Here is a 19,317-nt window from a genome sequence, read left to right as displayed (position 1 = left end):
ATGTGAACCCTTCGGGGCTTGTTATTGAGATTTCCTCACGTTTTGACTTTATACTTGAACTCAGCCATGCTATTTTTCCACTGTTTTCAAAACTCAGCCTTGTTCACTCAGTTTTAATACTCAAATGATATTTAAATGATGTTTTTGGGCTGAGAAACATTGTTTCTACTGTTGCCCGAGAGGCTTATGTGATTTTTGACTGAGTAACCGAGGGCCTATATTATGAGGATATCTTTTGGGTCGGGCTGCACGCCGCAACGGTGATACACTAATATTGATTATGAGGCCGAGGGCCTGAGACTGTATGCCACGAGGTGTCTTGATATTGATATGAGGTCGAGGACCTGTTATGATGCCATGAGATGGCTTGATATTGCGCTTGGGCCGTAAAGGGCCCCTCCCGGAGTCTGCACACCCCTAGTGAGCGCAGGTACACATTGTGATCACAAAGTGAGCCCGAGGGGCTGAGAGTGTTCTGAGAGTGAGCCGAGGGGCTGGTATTGTCTTATGTGTTTACTTTATTTCAATTATCTGCCATTACTTGTTGATTGTGTTACTTTATGTGTTTATCTTCCTGGTTGCCTGACATTACCTGTGGTTGAGTGTTGAGCCCGAGGGGCGGATTTCTGTGCTTAGCTGCACCAATTATTTTGCATTCATTTGCATAACTGTTGAAAAAGTCATTTTCAAAGAGGTTTAAACTGAGCTAAGATGTTTCTAATGATTTCACAGCTTCACTGCTTTTCTCAAGGGGTTTTATACTGCTTCTGTACAGCATGATGATTTGCCTTACGTGATTTCTTACTGCTCAGTTGTTATTTACCTTTATTACTCACTGAGTTGGCAGTACTCATTTTACTCCCTGCACCTTGTGTGCAGATTCAGGTATTTTCTGAGCTTGGTGGCAATTTCATTGGAGTTAGCAAGGTAGTCGCCTGGCGATCGCGGCTCTGTTTTCTCCCTCTGTATTCCTCCTTGTGTATTCTCGTGATTTTCCGACCATCTCGGTCTTGCTGTGACTAGACAGTTGTAGTAGATGCTCATGACTAGTGACACCCCGATGTGGGGCTGAGTTGGGCTGTTATTCCGCATGTTTATGAAATTGTATTGTTGACTGCTTAAAGGATTGGATTATTCATCCTTATAAATGACTTATTGATTTATTAAACTGTTAGAACTGAAATGGGTAAGTGTTGGCTGGCCTTGCCTTCACGAGAGTCGCCATCACGACCGGGTCCGGGTTTAGGGTCGTGACAATATGACAAGATTTTTCGTTATTCATAATGCTCCCAACCCTTTCAATTGCCCTTTGACCGTCGCAATATATACATATACGTGTCAATATTTTGGGCTAAAATGGAAGATCTTCAAGAAATTTCAGAGTCATTCAGCTTCTTCACCTGACTTGTCTAAAGGTATAAATTCAGTCTCCATTATAGAACGACAATACACACTTGTTTGGACGATTTTCAAAACATCACTCCTCTGCTAATAGTAAAAACATATCAATTTATGGATTTAGTTTAAGTTGATCCGATGAACCAATTTGCATCGTTGTATCCCTCAATAACCACGAGATACTTTTTTGTAATGCAAATCATAACATTGTGTATGTTTAATATATCTTAAGACTCATTTTATTGTCATGACATTTCAATACGAATTTTCTTATGTCACAGACTAATACATCTTGACTTTCTATTGTATATCCGGTTATTGACTATATTTAGTATAGCAATATTATATTATAGCAACAGTAATGGGTAGCATCAATTGTGGTCACAACCTTTTAATATATAACACATTTTGCATCTACTCCATCTTTTTCTATTATTCATTGTCAACAAACAATGACTACATGATTTTGAGTGTTCTTAATGTAAATACATTTGTTATACTAGTTAATTTAAAACCATTTGATTACATTATTTGGTAAAATTTTGCATGCCATTATTTGGGTGCTTGTTTTAGTACGTAGACTTACAAGTCTCCATACTTTCTTTTCGTTGCTAGGAACCACAAACCCTTGAGGTTGTTAAATGAAACTTTCTTCCTCCAAATCTCCATGAATGTGAAGGTTGCATTCACATACATTTGATGGATTTCAAGAACATACATCGCATCCAATGATACTAACATCCATATGTATCTAATTCTTTTAACCGATGAATATGTACTAAAATAGTCAAGGCCTTGTCGTTATCTATACACTTGACACCAAGTCTTGCCTTATACTTGTCAATAATGCCATCATATTTTATTTTCCCCTGAAAATCCATTTGGAACCCAATGATTTTTTCACTCAAGGAAGATCAACTAACTCCCAAGTATGTTTATTTAATCTGAATTATATCTCGTTATTAACTACCTCTTTCCGAAATTGTTCTTCCGAGAAATACATAACATCTTTAAAAGTTTAAGGCTCATTTTCCAACAAGAATGTCAGAATATCTGATCCAAAGAAAGTAATTTTCCTTTGATATTTGTTACGTCTCAGATTCTCCTTATTAGGTATAATTTCCTTTGCTTCGTCCCTAGATCGCTTAGAGTTTTCACTAGACGACTCACATTCCTTTTATACGAATGATTATTTTTAAAGAATTATGTATTGTATAATTCTATCATTGTATTAATATGAATGTTGGAATTTTCTGATTTATGAACAAGAAACTATTGGTTACACGCCATATGAAACACACAATCATACGATTTTTTGTTCTATTCTTACCCTTCTGGGTTCAGGAACTTGTACTTTAGCCAAATACCCTCACACTTTGAAATATGTCAAATTAGGATTCTTTCCTTTCATTTTTATATGGAATAGATTATAATTTTCTATGGGGAACTCAATTTAGATTTGTGTAGTCATAAGAATATCTTCCTCCCCAAGTTAAACGGTAAATCAGAATTTATCAACGGGGCAATATTCTTCATATCCTTTAACGTTCTATTCTCTCTTTTAAAATTCTAGTAGATTATGGCAAGTAATAATATTTGTTTGATGAATAATGCCATATTCCAAGCAATTATTTTCAAAAAAAGGAGATTCATATTCACCAACCCTATTACTTAATAGAGTCAGCCACATGAAATGTTGTTTGTGTCCCGACGTAGCCAGAATTAACAATAGTGAAAATTTTAATCTTCAAACATTCTGTCACAACCAGAATTAATAAATGATAAAGTTCTTAATCTTCAAATAGAGTAATATCTGATATGATTGATCTAATAAATGGTGAAGCTTTTAATCTTCAAATCAAGTAGGAAATCGAAGTAAAAATTGTAATGACCTGACCGGTTGTTTTGACCATTTGCATTCTGTTAAGCTATTTGAGGTCTTGAGCAGCATCTTATGATGTATTATGACTTGTGTGAATTGTGGTTTTGGTTATCAGGTTATTCGGAATTTGATTTGGAAGAATGATTCTCAACTAAGAAGCTTTACGTTGGAAGAATTGACCAAGTTTGACTTTTGAGTATTTGACCCCGGATCGGAGTTTTGATGGTTGCACTAGGTCCAAATGGTGATTTTACACTAGGGTGTATGGCCCGATTTGCATTTGGATATTTCTAGAAGGTTTCGGCTCTAATTAGCGAAAGTTGGAAATTTGAAGGTTTGGAACGTTCATAAGTTTGACTGAGAGTTGACTTTGAAGATATCGGATTTGTATTATAGTTTCGGGAATTGGAATAGCTTTTTTTATGTAATTTGGGACTTTTGCACAAAATTTGGATTCATTCAGGGTTGATTCAATATATTTCGCCGCGAGTTCTGGAAGTTGAAAGTTCAAAAATTCAATAAATTTGAATTGAAGTATGATTCGTCATTTTGATGTTGTTATACGTGATTTAAGGCCTTGAGTAGGTTCGTGTTAGATTTTATGACTTATTGGTATATTCGGGCGGGGTCCCGAGGGGCTCGGGTGAGATGTAGACGTGTTTCGGACCATTTTTAATTCATATGTAGTTGTTGGTGGATGCTAGTACTGAGAGTTGCGCACCTGCGGTTGATTTTGCTTAGGTGCGAGGTTTGAGAAGCGATTAAGGGACCGCGCCTGTGTAAAAGAGCAAATTTTTTGTGCTCCGCAGATGCAAGAAATAGGCCGCACCTGCGGAAGTGCAGAAGCGGTGCGTTAGGATGCAGAGGCGAGGATTTGCACAGGGGCGATGGCGATGCCGCACCTGCGGGCGCGTAGATGCAAAGTGATATCCCGCTGATGCTGTCACGACCCAAGTTTTCCCTCCGCCAACTGTCGTGACGGCACCTAGTCTCTACGACTAGGTAAGCCTAACAATTTCAGAAAAAGAACCACAATGCGGAAAAACTAATAAAAACTTAAGATAAACAAATATAGAAGTGTTTAAGATGCCCCTTGGCATGTACCAATACAAGATCTCAAAAATTGAATAATTTCCAAAACCCGGAATCTCATGAAATCACAAGCTATGAATAGTACATTATGCTCTAACTCTAGAATGTCTAAACAAAAGTAAATACAGAAGGGCTAATACTATAAGAGAGAATGGAGAGGGACTCCTCGGTCTGCGGACACGGCAGATATACCACGAAGTCTCTAGAGAATCACCTCGCCTCAAGAGTAGTAGGGCTGAGTCGAAGTACCTGGATCTGCACATGAAAAACATGCGTAGAAAGGGCATGAGTACACCACAGCGGTACCCAGTAAGTGCCAAGCCTAACATCGGTCGAGTAGTGACGAGTAAGGTCAGGGCCCTACTGATTATAGCTGAAAAATGAGGTAAAATAGTATAGAATGCGACAATATAATTAAATGCTAACAGTTCGAAGTAACACAGGGTAATAAGAATAACAACAACTATAACAGAGACAAAATAATCACAAAAGGAATACCGCTCAACATAGAGATAACAATCGGGGATCTCTCAGTATCCCGAGGATCTCTTAGTATCCTCAATATGTATGCTGGGGATCTCTCGGAATCCCGAGGATCTCTAAGTATCCTCAATATATATGCCGGGGATCTCTCGGTATCCCAAGGATATCTTAGTATCCTTAAAATACGTGCTAGGGATCTCTCAGTATCCCGCACTACAGTCCGAATCAATATATGTGCAGGGGATCTCCCGAAATACAAATCCGTAGTCCCAAAGTAAACAGGCAGGGGGGATCTCCCGGGATACCGTCCCGTAGTCCCAAAGTAAACATAAAACAACACGAACAATACTCAATTCAATTCAAACTTCATACCAAGGTAAAAATAGGTATTTCTAACCTAGCATGCTGCACATAATCCAAATAAGACAGTTTGAGCAAATAAAGCAATTAAGTCAATTAGACATGCTTCCATAAGCTAACAGCAGGCTTAATTTGCAAGTAGTATAAGCAGGAAAGGAAACACAATTAAAGTTACTTAATAAAATCAGGATTTTTCAACAATTAGCACAAGTACGCACTCGTTACCTCACGTACAAGGCATTTCAAATATCAACAATACCAAATCCTAATGGGAGTTCCCCCACACAAGGTTAGGCAAGCCACTTACCTCGAACCAGCTAAAAGTCAATCTGTAACCACGTTCTTGCGATGAGTACTCGACTCCAAATGGCTCAAATCTGTTCAATTAAATTGCATAATATAGATATAACTTCAAGTAACTGATTCCACAAATAAATTCTAAGTTAATACGCGAAATTAGGTAAAATGACCAAAATGCCCCCGGGCCTCCGTCTCGGAATCGGGTAAAATTTACAGATTATGAACTTTCATTTACTCACGAGTCTAACCATATAAAAATTATCCAAATCTAATGTCAAATTCCCAATCAAAACTCGAAAATTAGGTCTAAGAACTTTTTCCAAATTTTTCCCCATTTCTCACACCAAATCCGAAATTAGATGACGAATTCATGTTTAGATTATGGGTTATAAGAAAAAAGGAGTTAAGAATCATTACCCAATCGATATCTTTAAAAATCCCTCAAAATCTCGCTCACATCCGAGCTCCCAAGCTCTAGTTTTCATAAAAATGGCTAAACCCTGGACTTTGAAATTTTATATTCTGCCCAGATAAATCATTCTTCGCGAACGCGGAAGGACTCTCGCGTTCGCGAAGCACAACTTCGCTTGGTCCAGTCTTCCTTCATCGCGAACGCGATGTCCCTGTCGCGAATGCGGTGACCATCTTCCCCCCTCCTACGCGAACGCGGGACCATATTCGCGAATGCGTAGGTATAAGACCTCACAGCCTCGCGAACGCGGGAACACCTTCTTGAACGCGAAGAATTAAACTCCCACCAGCCCCATCTCCTCTTCGCAGACGCGAAGAAGGAAACCAGAACTGACCTACTGCAATTTTTCTGCAATTCTCTAAGTCCAAAAACATGACCCGTTGAGCATTCGAAACACACCCGAGGCCCCGGGGACCTCAAACAAACATGCCAACCAATTCTCAAACATCATTCATACTTGTTCCAATCTTCAGAAAGCTCAAAACAACATCAAAATACCAATTAAACATCGTATTCAAGACTAAGAACTCCAAAAAATCTCAAATTACGCTTTCGACCAAAAAGTCTTTCAAACCTTGTCCGAATGACCCAAAATTTTGCACCCGCGTCACAGTCAACACTACGGAGCTACTCCAACTTTCGTAATTCCATTCCGACCCAATATCAAAATATCACTATTGAACCGGAAACTTCAAAAATTCAACTTTGGCATTTCAAGCCTAATTAAGATATGGACCTCCAAAACACAATCCGAACACGCAACCTAAGCCCAAAATTACCCAACGGAGCTAACGGAACCAATGAAATTCCATTATGAGGCCGTCTTCACACTGCTCCGACTACGGTCCAAATTCTAAAGCTGAAGCTCTCTTTTAGGGACTAAGTGTCCCAAAATACTCCGAAACTCAAAACCAAACATCCCGACAAATCAAAATAGCAGAAACAAACACGGGAAAAGTAGTTAATAGGGGATCGGGGCGCTAATTCTTAAAACGATCGGCCAGGTCGTTACAGATGTGATTCTAACAGGGTTTAGAGGTTCTCGCAGAAGTGGAGGTCTGTTATGCCCCACAGTATTACATCGATGTTATGCTCCGCGGTATTATATTACGATGATGTTATGCCCTGCAGTATTATATTATGATAATGTTACACCCTGTACTTTTATACGTTGAATTTGTCGTAAGATAATTAACATCAGTTCAAGGACAAGATTATTTTGAGATTATAAGTATTATGCTATTTCAAATAAGTGATAAGTAAATTCGTGACGTTGAGAGTGTAAGCGAATCGAAGATCATGAGTTTTGTCGAAGTTTGACAATTTGGGATAAAACACGGTCCGGGCTATAATACCCGGTATTAATGGCCTAGTACCATATAAGGTACCACATGACCATGATAGTAAGGTGTATAAATTGTATTAAAAATGAGTAGTATTCTAAGTAGTTTAAGATAATTCTTAATTATGTGGATAATTAGGTAAATATAAATTTTCGATGGGAGATTAACTATGTAATTAAGTATATTTGGATAAGATTGATGAGCATCCCATGTGCCAGCAAGGGAATAAAGACCCTAAAGGTAATTGTGATTCTTACTCATGTAACAAATGTGGCACATGTAGAGAAAAGTTTGGCTAAGTCACTTAAAGTGTAGGGCCCATACCTAAAGACTTAAAAACCATTCTAAGTCATTTTCTAAACAAAACAATAGAAAGCTTCAGCAATTCATAAAAGATTAGATGTTAGCAACGTGATTTTTCTACAAAAATCATAAAAGACTACGTAACAACGTGAGAATCGTGATTCAAAGAGAGCATGGTACAATCTATCTCAAGGATATCATACGAATGTTTCTCTACTTCGATTCGTCGTTACATCTCTTGTCGCTTTTGATGGATGTGGGAAGGATTTTCAAGAGAATCGGCTTAGATATGTTAAGTCTATCACTTCTTTCCTTTTGGCATGATCCATACGATACCAACGAAACGAGCAAATATACAACTTCCATAAATGACTCTATTCATAGAAATACTAGAGATGCTTATGTTCTTGATTCCCCAAGTGTCGTATTATCCTATCATCTGTTCATGGGTCTCAGAAAATACGTAAGTTGATAAAGTAACTTCATGATATTAATCAAAGGCATAATGGTCTTATGATATTCTAAAATATTTTATTGATGTACTTCTCATGAATTGCATTTATTTATACATGTACATTGACCCAAGAACAGATGGCGTTATATACGCGTATATATGTATATATATGTATATGGGATATGGTAAAAGATTACGGCATTATATACGTACCACCATCCCATCAGCTGGTATACGTTGATGATTTGCTCACAGTGGCCGAGATGATATGATGGGATGCCCTCTGAGGCTCGATGATGCTATGAATGCATATACCTATGCATGGTATGACATTTATACGCAAATGCATGACATTATAAGTATTAAATGATTCACAGATCTATTCAGACTTACACGTCGAGTCTTTTACTCCATGTTTCTCTCATGTCTATTATTTACTGTTTTTCATTCCTTACATTCACGGTACATTATTTGTACTGATGTCTCTTTTGCCTGGGGACACTGCGTTTCATGCCCGCAGGTCCTGATAGATAGGTTGAGAGTCCTCCAAGTAGGCTATCAGCTCAGCGAAAGGTGTTAGTACGCTCTATTTTGCTCCTGAGTTTCTTATTTGGTCAGTATAATTAGGACATGTATTGATTGGTATGCGTGGCCTAGTCCCGACCTTTATGTTACTTATGTACTCTTAGAGGCTTGTAGACGAATATCATGTATACGGATATTTGTATGGCCTTGTCGGCGTATGTTTTGAGTTTACAAATGATCATATTGGCCTTATAGGCCCGTATGTCACGTGTAAATGTTTCTATATCAGGTTGGGTCATTCTATGTCCAATATTCTCTCATGTTTATTCTGGTTATCTCATGACAGCCTTTTGGTCCATTTACCAATGATAGTACGATAAAAAAGATATGTTAAGTTGGTACTCGATTGAGTAAGGCACTGGGTGTCCGTCGTGGCCCTTCGGTTTGGGTCGTGACAAAAGTGGTATCAGATCCAGGTTCCGCCCCAGGGAGTCTATAAGTTGTGTCTTGTTGATTCTTGTTTATGGGTGTGTTGTGCACCACACTAAGGCCATCTCCAATCTTACCCTATTTCCCCATATTGGGGGAAACTTTTGGGGTAATGAAGCTCCAACCCTCCCCCATTTTTGCCCCCAAAGTGGGGGATGAATAGTATTCCCTCAAATATGGGGGTACACTATTCATACCCCCCATTACTATTCATNNNNATTCATACCCCCCCCCCCCAAATTACTATTCACATATATTTTAATATTATTTTATTATTTAATATTTTAATTTATCTCTTTATATATACATAATTATGTTTATGTAATATCTTTATAATATTAATTTTACATCTTAATTTTGGCGTATAATTTTGATAAATTAATTTTCGTGCATTTATTATTTTTATGTAAGATTGTAATTTGATTTTATTATAAGTTATAATTATACAAAAAATATATAATCATCTCAAAAAATGAATGGTGCAAATATAAAATATTAGATGTTGCTAAAATTGAAATGTGTGAATACAAAATATTAGATGTTGCTAAAATTGAAAAGTAAAAATTGAAAATACATTAAAATTGGAAATTTGNCCCAAAATGGGGGATGAATAGTGTTCCTCCAAATATGGGGGACACTATTTATCTCCCCATTACTATTCATGCTTTTTTTTTATTTTTTTATTATTTAACTCTTTTAATTTATCCCTTTATATATACCTAATTATGTTTATGTAATATCTTCATAATATTAATTTTACATATTAACTTTGGTGTATACTTTTGATAAATTAATTTTCGTGCATTTATTATTTTTATGTAAAATGTAAGTTAATTTTATTATAAGTTAAAAAAATGAATGGTGCAACTATAAAATATTAGATGTTGCTAAAATTGAAATGTGCGAATACAAAATATTAGATGTTGCTAAAATTGAAAAGTAAAAATTGAAAATACATTAAAATTGGAAATACATGACAATTGAAAATACATTAAACTAAAATACACAAAAATTGAAACTACGGTAAATAGCATAATAACTTAGTAGGGAGGTATGTCGTTTCCAGATACACCAAAATCATCATAGTATTGAGTGAATGGGGCTGAGGATTGTTGTGGTTGTGACTGTGAATATTGTTGGCTTCTTTTATACATTATCGTTGTTGTTCTTGTCGCATAAATTCACGATGAGTTAGATCGAAAATAGAATCCACATCCATCATTAAAATTTATTATCTTTTTTCATTTCTTTTACTCTTAGTTTTTCTTTTTGAATAGTCAAAACTTCTTTTTTTGCCTCGGTTGCATTATTCATCGCCTCAACCATTCGATTATTTTCTAATGGAAATTAAAAAATAAAATTGAAATAAAAGATAATAATATAATATAGAAGAGAGAGAACATTAAAAAAATATTCTCTTTTGGGGGGGAAATGGGGGCATGGTTGGAGTAAGTTGTCCCCAAAATGGGGAAATCCCCATTTTGGGAACGATAAATGGGGTAAAGGTTGGAGATGCCCTTATAAGCAGGAGGCTACAGGGTATTTAGGAATGTCACTCTTTCTTCTTACTCTAGATCGTGTAATAGATCTCAGATGTAAGAACTCAATTTCATAAGCTCTATCTTATTCATAATCAACCGATACATACATCTAGAAAGCGGTTGGTAAGAGATATAGCAGTGGAAGAGTTGAATCAGAGGAACTCGATTTTGCATCATGCTTATGAAGAGTAAATGTGAGGTGTTTTGTGTGTACTAAAATGTGTAAGCTTCTTGATAAGGAGCCTTAAAGCAAGAACATCTACCCATATGGTGAAAATCAATAAGAGATTTAGGAGGTAGATACAAGTTTCAACAAGTAAAAGAAGCAAGATGAAGAAGGGTACGAGGCCCCCAGATAATGAGGATTATTAGTATTTACAATTTAGGCAGAGGAATATAAGCCTTTTGAGTTACCTTACCTTCAACAATAACAGAGGTATGTACAATTGGTCATACCCGTCTCATTTATACCCTATGGGGGATAACAAAAGTAGTATAAAAGAAGGATGGATATAAGGATCTGGTTGGGGCTAGAGTAACCCAAAATGAAGGATGGATCGTTTGGGTCAGTTGAAATTCCCGCAAGGATATTGCAAATGTGCTAATAGATCTCCTTGTGAGACACCTATATGGTGCATTCTAAAATAGTACAGCTAGATATGAGTACTACAAAGATAGGCACTGGAGCCTGGAAGGGATAAATCTTATCTTAGTGTAGCTCACATCCCTAGTAGAAAAAGAATGATAGGCAACCCGAAGAGCCAGTGGATGGAGCATGGGGAGCTAAAAGCAAAAGAATATCTAGTTAAAGTTTTCAGAATAAAGTGATAGACAGCAATGTTAGCAGGGAAATAAGAAGAGAGATAATGAAGTATTATGAGTAAGATGTGATATATGGATAACAACGGTAGTTCAAAAAATGATAGTATTACAGAGTCTATTGTCAAGTGAAGGAAAATACGAGAGGTAAAAGGCCTTGAGACAACAAAAGAGTATAGGCAAAGTCATATCCTCATTACGAGAAAATAATTTTGTGACTCAAATGCGACTACCAGAAGGAAAAGTTAAACCCAGAGTAATAGAAATCAGTATAGGTTGGTGAACAAAATAAACTAAATATGAATTAGGGACTGAGTGATTTGATAATAGTTGACATCACTAGAATTTCAAAGATTGTGTTCCGGTGATAATAGAATGGACGACAGAAGAATACCCTTTAAAGGTCATTCAGGAAGACGCTTCCCTAAGGTAAGCAATGTGAGCAAATTAAGCTTAAAGGATTATATGTGCCAGTTAGACTAGGTTTCACCCTCGTGAGTAAGGAATTTGTTATCCTTGGTTTAGAAGTATTTCCGCTAGTCAAGAAGGATTACTGATGATGTGAAAAGATGCCAAAGGTGAAGAGGAAAAACATCTATACGTAGATTATCGTAGCACTAAATCTTAGTACTCTCCTAAAGAGGGGAATATGGAGTGATATAGCAGTAAGTCATTAAGTGGTTCTAGTATTTATGGAATGGTAACGGAAGAATGCGATAAAAATGAGAAAGGAATGAGATTGCACTTATCCAAATCCTACCAATATGCTACAACTCCAGAACATTATGCAAGAACGACCTCAAGGAAAGGAAGTAAGGGTTCCTACCCGGGATGTTATGGACAAACAAGGAATCAACGCGAGAGGTAAGTTAAGACAAAGGAAATAACCCAAGAAAGATTACTCAGAATATTGATATGAGAATGGGCCAGCGAATAGTTAGTAGTTGATTCAAGAAGAGCCTAGTCATGGCTAGACAAGAAGATACAGACAAATCAACAGATCGTGCAAGATAAACATAGTAAACCCCAGCATGGGGAATTCAGTCTCACGGATATGACATCGTGACCCTTGAGAAATATTCAGATAGGAGTTGGGGTAGTTAAAGGTACCGTATGAATGTTACAAAAATAAAAGAGAATCTCACTGGGAAGACAGTCAAAACTTCAGTTCAGAAGCAACTATACAAGCACATGAGCGTGGAGGTAAGTAACCAAGGATAATTATAGGTGAGTACGAACATAAAAAATTATATTGGGTATACGATGTTATAAGCTCGCTGCTTTACAAGAGTCAGAGGGTCTTCCCCAAGTACTATAACGAAAGTCTAGCTGAGGGAATAAGGAAGAAGGCTTCAACCTAAGCACAGTGACCTAAAGAGGAAATTGTCTTGTAACAACAGTCTCACAACAACATTGTATGCACCCCATAAGAAAGTGGCACCTATCGTGGCTAATGAACGGGAAGAAAAAAAATCAAAAGGTGATATTCAAGATCATATGGGTTCTATGGAATTCCAATATGCGTGGGCACTAAGATAAACCAAGTATTCATGCAACAAGTGGCAGAACGACCAGGAAAAAAAATTCTTTCATTTAAAGAAAGTTGAGAAGCAACAAAAGGAATTATTCGATCAATGATCTAGAGTTAGTTATGTTATGAACGCACTTAAGATTTCGGAGTATATGCAACATATATGTTGATAATCATATAGTCGTAGAACACTCTGGTATAAGTTAAAAGAAAGAATTGAGTCCAGGTCATAGACAAAGGATTGAATTGTTAGAAGATTGTATCATGGATATTTCATAGCGTCCATGAAAGTCTAAAGTAATACCATGAGCCGCAGATCGGAAAATAGCTTAATCCTACATAAAGGTTGATCAGAGGGAAGAGGAAACTAAAGAATTACATAAACTAAGTAAATCAGGAGTCTTGTTATTGGACCTAAAAAATTATAGAAATTGTGATTGTGAACAATGCAGGATTACTCTAATATCAAAGGTACAAGAGAGATAGTACAACAAATATATTCTATAACGACTCTTTGATATAGCAAGTTAGAAAAGTCCCAGGCTCATAAGAAGTCAGTATGAAGCTCCACCGGATTGTGTGTGCACCAGAGGTGCAAGTATTATAATAGAGCTTCAAGTTGTGGATGTGAATTATACCTATATGGAAAGAAGGTCATGAGAGAGATAGAAGACCTGATGCGAGATTTTAAGGTAAGTAAGGTAAAGGTGAACAACGTACAAGATACTCAGGTGCAGAATGTTGCGAATAATCTATACTTCAGATAGAGGGCTAGAAGCGCTGGGATTTAGCATCCAGGAGTGATAGCGGTGTCATTGGTGGCATATCTTCCCAGCCTATGGTTTCTAGGTATCTGGAAGACTAGTTAAGAGAGTATAGAAGAGTTAGAGATGATGCGATGTCTCGCTTGATATTCCAGAATAACACAAGGAAATCTGTGGTGCAAGTGAGTTGAAGGAAGGTTGCGAGGAGTATAAATAGATATGTGTAAGTCCCAAGCTGGAGTATCGTAAAGCAAAGGTTTTTAGGAAGATAGGAGTAAGGATAAGAAAGTGCTAGTGAGAATGTGACGAGAATAGATAAGTCCTCGGGATTAAGCCCATGAACACAAGAGAGCTGATGGTTTTCTCTAAGTTATAGAAATTTCAGTATAGCCTGAATGAACCCAAAGGAGTCTAAGACTAATAGCATTTAGAAGAGATGGAATGTTGCCCTAGTAGAAGAATGAGGATGTAATGTGATAGATAAAGAATGACGTTGGGCCTTCGATTGAGTAATGATTTGAAGAAAAAAAGAAGGATTTCATGAATTCTATAGGATTAAAATACCCACGTAAGTGAATAGCATGAAATACGGTTATGGAAGTATAGTATCTCCCCATGTGGATCAGTCTAATCATTTCAGATGTTCCTCGATGAGACTCGAGCCCTAGCGGCAGTGTTACATAACAGGTCAAGTTATCAGTGGTAGATTATAGATCAACATTAAGGTGAATCAACAATAGTTGGATAAAAGTTCAATAGTAGTAGCTGAGATTAGGCCATCATTCTTAAGATGAACAGTAATGAAGAAGTATTAAAGGACTACCTAGATGCAGTAAAGTCATATGGATGGATAACCGGGTCTATGAAAGAAGATATTCAATAGTCGTAAATTCAACAAAGTACCGAGCGAAGAAGTTCAGTATACCTATAGATGCCCAAAGAGACATATTATCAAGCTTTGTATATGTTTACAAAGTGGGGCCTAGAGATTAGCTAAAAGCTTGAGGAAAAATGAGAGAAGAGTCGCATAGGCACATTTACAAGGTCAGAGTCGTACGGGCCGCATGATAGAAGGTAGCAACAGTTATGAGATTGGAAGGATTCTGACCACAAGTTTTGGTGTGAGAAAGAGGCCTAAAGGGGACAACTATCTGGCCTTTGGAATTATTCACAGAACAGTTGCCTAGATGGCAAGGAGAGTAAAAAAGTATTCGGAAGACATAAGTTATGAAAAAATGATAAACGCATCAGCAAACATTCGAGGATCAATGGTCCAAGGGGGGAATGATGTTACGCCCCACAGTATTACATCGATTCTACGCTCTGTAGTATTAATTACGATGATGTTACGCCCCACAGTATTATATTATGACGGTGTTACACCCTGTAGTATTGTACGTTGAATTTGTCGTAATATAATTGACATCAGTTCAAGGACAAGATTATTTGGAGATTATAAGTATTATGCTATTTCAAAGTGATAAGTAAATTCGTGACGTTGAGAGGGTAAGCGAATCGAAGAAAATGAGTTTCCTCGAAGTTTGAAAATTTGGGATAAAATACAGTTCAAGCTATAATACCCGGTATTCATGGACTAGTACCATACAATGTACCACATGACCATGATAGTAAGGTGTATAAAGTGTATTAAAAGTGAGCAGTAAGTAGTTTGAGATAATTCTTAATTATGTGGATAATTGGATCATTATAGATTTTTAGTGAGAGATTAACTATGTAATTAAGCATGTTTGGAGAAGATTGATGGGCCTCTCACGTGGCAGCAAGGGAATAAAGATTCTAAAGCTAATTGTGACTCTTACTCATGTAACAAAGGTGGCACATGTAGAGAAAAGTTTGGCTAAGTCATCAAAAGTGTGGGCCCACACCTAAAGACTTAAAAATCATTCTAATTCATTTTGTATCTCTACAAAATAATGGAAAGCTTCAGAAATTCATAAAAGATTAGATGTTAGCAACGTTATTTTGCTACAAAAATCATACAAGACTACGTAGCAACGTGAGAATTTCAATTCTAAAAGAGCACGGTACAATCTTTCTCGAGAATATCATACGAATGTTTCCCTACTTCGATCCACCGTTACATGTTTTGTCACGTTTGATGGATGTGGGAAGGATTTTCAAGCGAATCGGCTCAGGTATGTTAAGGCTATCCCTTCTTTCCTTTTGGAAATGATCCATACAATACAAATGAAACGAGCAAATGCACAACTTTCATAAATAACTCTATTCATTGAAATACTAGAAATGCTTATGTTCTTGATTCCCCATGTGTCCTGCTATTCCATCATCTGTTCATGGGTCTCAGAAAATACATAAGTTGATAAATTTTACTTCATGATATTAATCAAAGGCATAAAGGTCTTATGATATTTCGAAAGAATTTATTGACGTACTTCTCATGCATTGCTTCATTTATACATGTACATCGACCCATGACCAGATGGCGTTATATACGCGTATATATGTATATGAGATATGGGAAAAGGTTACGGCTTTATATACGCACCACCAACTGATCAGCTGGTATACGTTGATGATTTGCCCACAGTGGCCGAGATGATATCATGGGATGCCCTCTGAGGCTTGATGATGTTATGAACGCATATACCTATGCATAGTATGACATTTATACGCATATGCATGACATTATAAGTATTATATGATTCATAGAGCTATTCAGACTTACAAGCCCAGTCTTATGCTCCATGTTTCTCTCATGTCTAAAATTTACTGATTTTCATTCCTTACATACTCGGTACATTATTTTTACTGATAACCCTTTTTTCTAGGGACGTTGCGTTTCATGCCCGCAGGTCCCGATAGACAGGTTGAGAGTCCTCCAGGTAGGCTGTCAACTTAGCGGAAGGTGTTGGTGCGTTCCATTTTGCTCCAGAGTTGCTTATTTGGTCAGTATAATTAGGACATGTATTGATTGGTATGGCGGGGCCCAGTCCCGACCTTTATGTTACTTATGTACTCTTAGAGGCTTGTAGACAGATGTCATGTATACGGATAGTCGTATGGCCTTGTCGACCTATGTTTTGAGTTTATAAATGATCATGTTGGTCTTATAGGCCTGTATGTCATGTGTAAAAGTTTCTATATCAGGTTGGGTTGTTCTACGTCAAGTATTCTCTCATGTTTATTCTAGTTATCTCATGACAACCTTTTGGCCCATTTACCAATGATAGTACGATAAGAAAGATATGTTACGTTGGTAATGGGTTGAGTAAGGCACCGAGTGCCTGTTGTGGCCCTTCGGTTTGGGTCGTGACAAGGTCGCAGATGCGACAATATGACCACATATGTGGAAATACTGGGCAGATTCGATATATTTCGAGGTTTTGGTTCTTTTATCATATTTTGCGATTTAGGGCTCGGATTAAGACAATTTTTGAAGAGATTGTCACCATATAGATTTGGGTAAGTGTTCTCTACTCGGTTTTAATTATATTTCACAAATCTATCTTCATTTTTTGCAACTGATTGATGATTTCGAAAGAGAAATTGGGGCTTTTTGTCTAAAGTTTCATAGAGTGAATTTTTGAGCTTTGAACATCGATTCTGAGTCAGATTTGAGTGAAACTAGTATGGTTGGACTCGTAGATGAATGGATTGTCTGATTTTATAAGTTTTGTCGAGTTCCAAAGCGGGCCTGGGTTTTACGTTTTGATTGACTTTGGGTTTTTGATTAAAGATTCTATCTTGATCGATTGGGTTTGTTTCCTTAGGCATTATTTGATATTCTTGAGTTACTTTTGGCTACTTTGAGTTGCTCGAAGGTTGGTACGTGCGGGATGGTGTTTCTAGAGTATTGTTTGGCTTACTCGGTATTAGATTCGACTTGTTCGAGGTAACACTTCTAAACTTGGTGCTGAGGTACGAACTCCTAAATATATGTGATATGTGTTTGGTGTTAAGGTGAAGCACATGGTAGGTGACGAGCGTGTAGGCGTGCACCGTGTAAATTAAGACTCGATTGTTTCTGTGGTATTGTGTAGTTATCTGATCTTGTTTTTATCCATGAGATCTCTACGTTTTAGAGTAATTGAACTGGGATCCATGTTAGAAATCATATTTAGGCTATATGTTTAATCTGTTGGGACTCACTTATGTCATTTCTGTTGTTGAGTTATTTGCTTAAATTGCATTTACATACTCAGTCATATTCATTCATTTACATATCAAATCTCAGTCTCTGTTATTATTTATTGTCACATCATGTTGTTATCATTATTGGGACTGATTGACATGAGATTTATGAGCCCGAGAGACTGGAGAGATTGATAATTGAGTTGGGGCTTAAGGGTCGTCTTGTGAGTGATATTGATGGGATCAGGTTACAAGTCGCAACAAGTGTTATTGATCCATGATAGGATCAGGATGCACGCCGCAACGGGTATATTGATTCATGATGGGATCGGGTTGTACGCCGGAACAGATTTTATTAGCGCTTGGGCAGGATCCACCCCTTCGGAATCTAACATACCAACAGTGAGCGCGAGTTCTATTGATTCATGATGGGATTGGGCTGCACGCCGCAGCAGGTATCATACAGTGCTGATTGATTGAGTGTGATAAGTGGGAGTGCGAGACAGTGAGATAGAGTACTCTGAGAGTGTGAGTACATGAGTTCATCACTTTGATGCATTGCATTGACATGTATATTTGACATATAGGCATAAAGATTCATTTCCTCTTGCTACACGGTATTGTGACATTCATGCACATTGACATGGCATAGAGATGTATCTTCCTCATGCTATCAGAGATTGAAATATTTTATTTGTTGTCATAAGTCTTCGGGAAAAATCACAGCTTTCTAGTATACTAATATTTTGGTGATTTAAGTGAAAAATTTGGGTTTTACTGTTATACTTGAAAAACATGCCTATTTTTCCGTACCGTGAGCGAGTTGAGCATCAAATCTTTGAGTTGTTTCTTGTACTACTTTTATCATATTGATATGAGTTGTTGTTGGCTATTGTTGTTGGACTCTGACCGTTGTCCAAGCTCGTCATTTCTTTCAACCTAAGGTTAGGTTTGTTACTTATTGAGTACATGGGGTCGGTTGTACTCATACTACACTTCTGCACCTTGCGTGCGAAAAAATTTTGGTACATGGAAGACGTACATGCATTCCGGTCAAAGCTGCTTCTCGTTCTTGGTAGCTTTAGAATTTTTAATCTGTTCATTTATATTTCAAACAGATGATGTATTTATTTCATATCAGCTTTGTAAACTCTAAATCTTAGGAGTTCATGCTTGTACTACCAATCACTAGGAATTTTTTTTATAAAAGTTCATTATATTATCATTATTTTCGTCTCAGTAAATCTCATTTGAATTGGATTTTGTTAAACTGGCTTACCTAGAGGGTTGGGTTAGGTGCCATCACGACTAGTCGGATTTTGGGTCATGACAAAAATCACGTAGATTTTACTCTGAAATGAGTAGAAAGTCACTTAAACTTTAATCTCCGAAAAATGAGTAGAAAGTCACTTAAACTTTAACCTCAAAGATCAAGCAAACAATCAACC

Source organism: Nicotiana attenuata, chromosome 9 (genome assembly GCF_001879085.1).
Source record: "Nicotiana attenuata strain UT chromosome 9, NIATTr2, whole genome shotgun sequence".
Taxonomy (NCBI): domain Eukaryota; kingdom Viridiplantae; phylum Streptophyta; class Magnoliopsida; order Solanales; family Solanaceae; genus Nicotiana; species Nicotiana attenuata.
Note: the sequence above shows the minus strand (reverse complement) of the source record.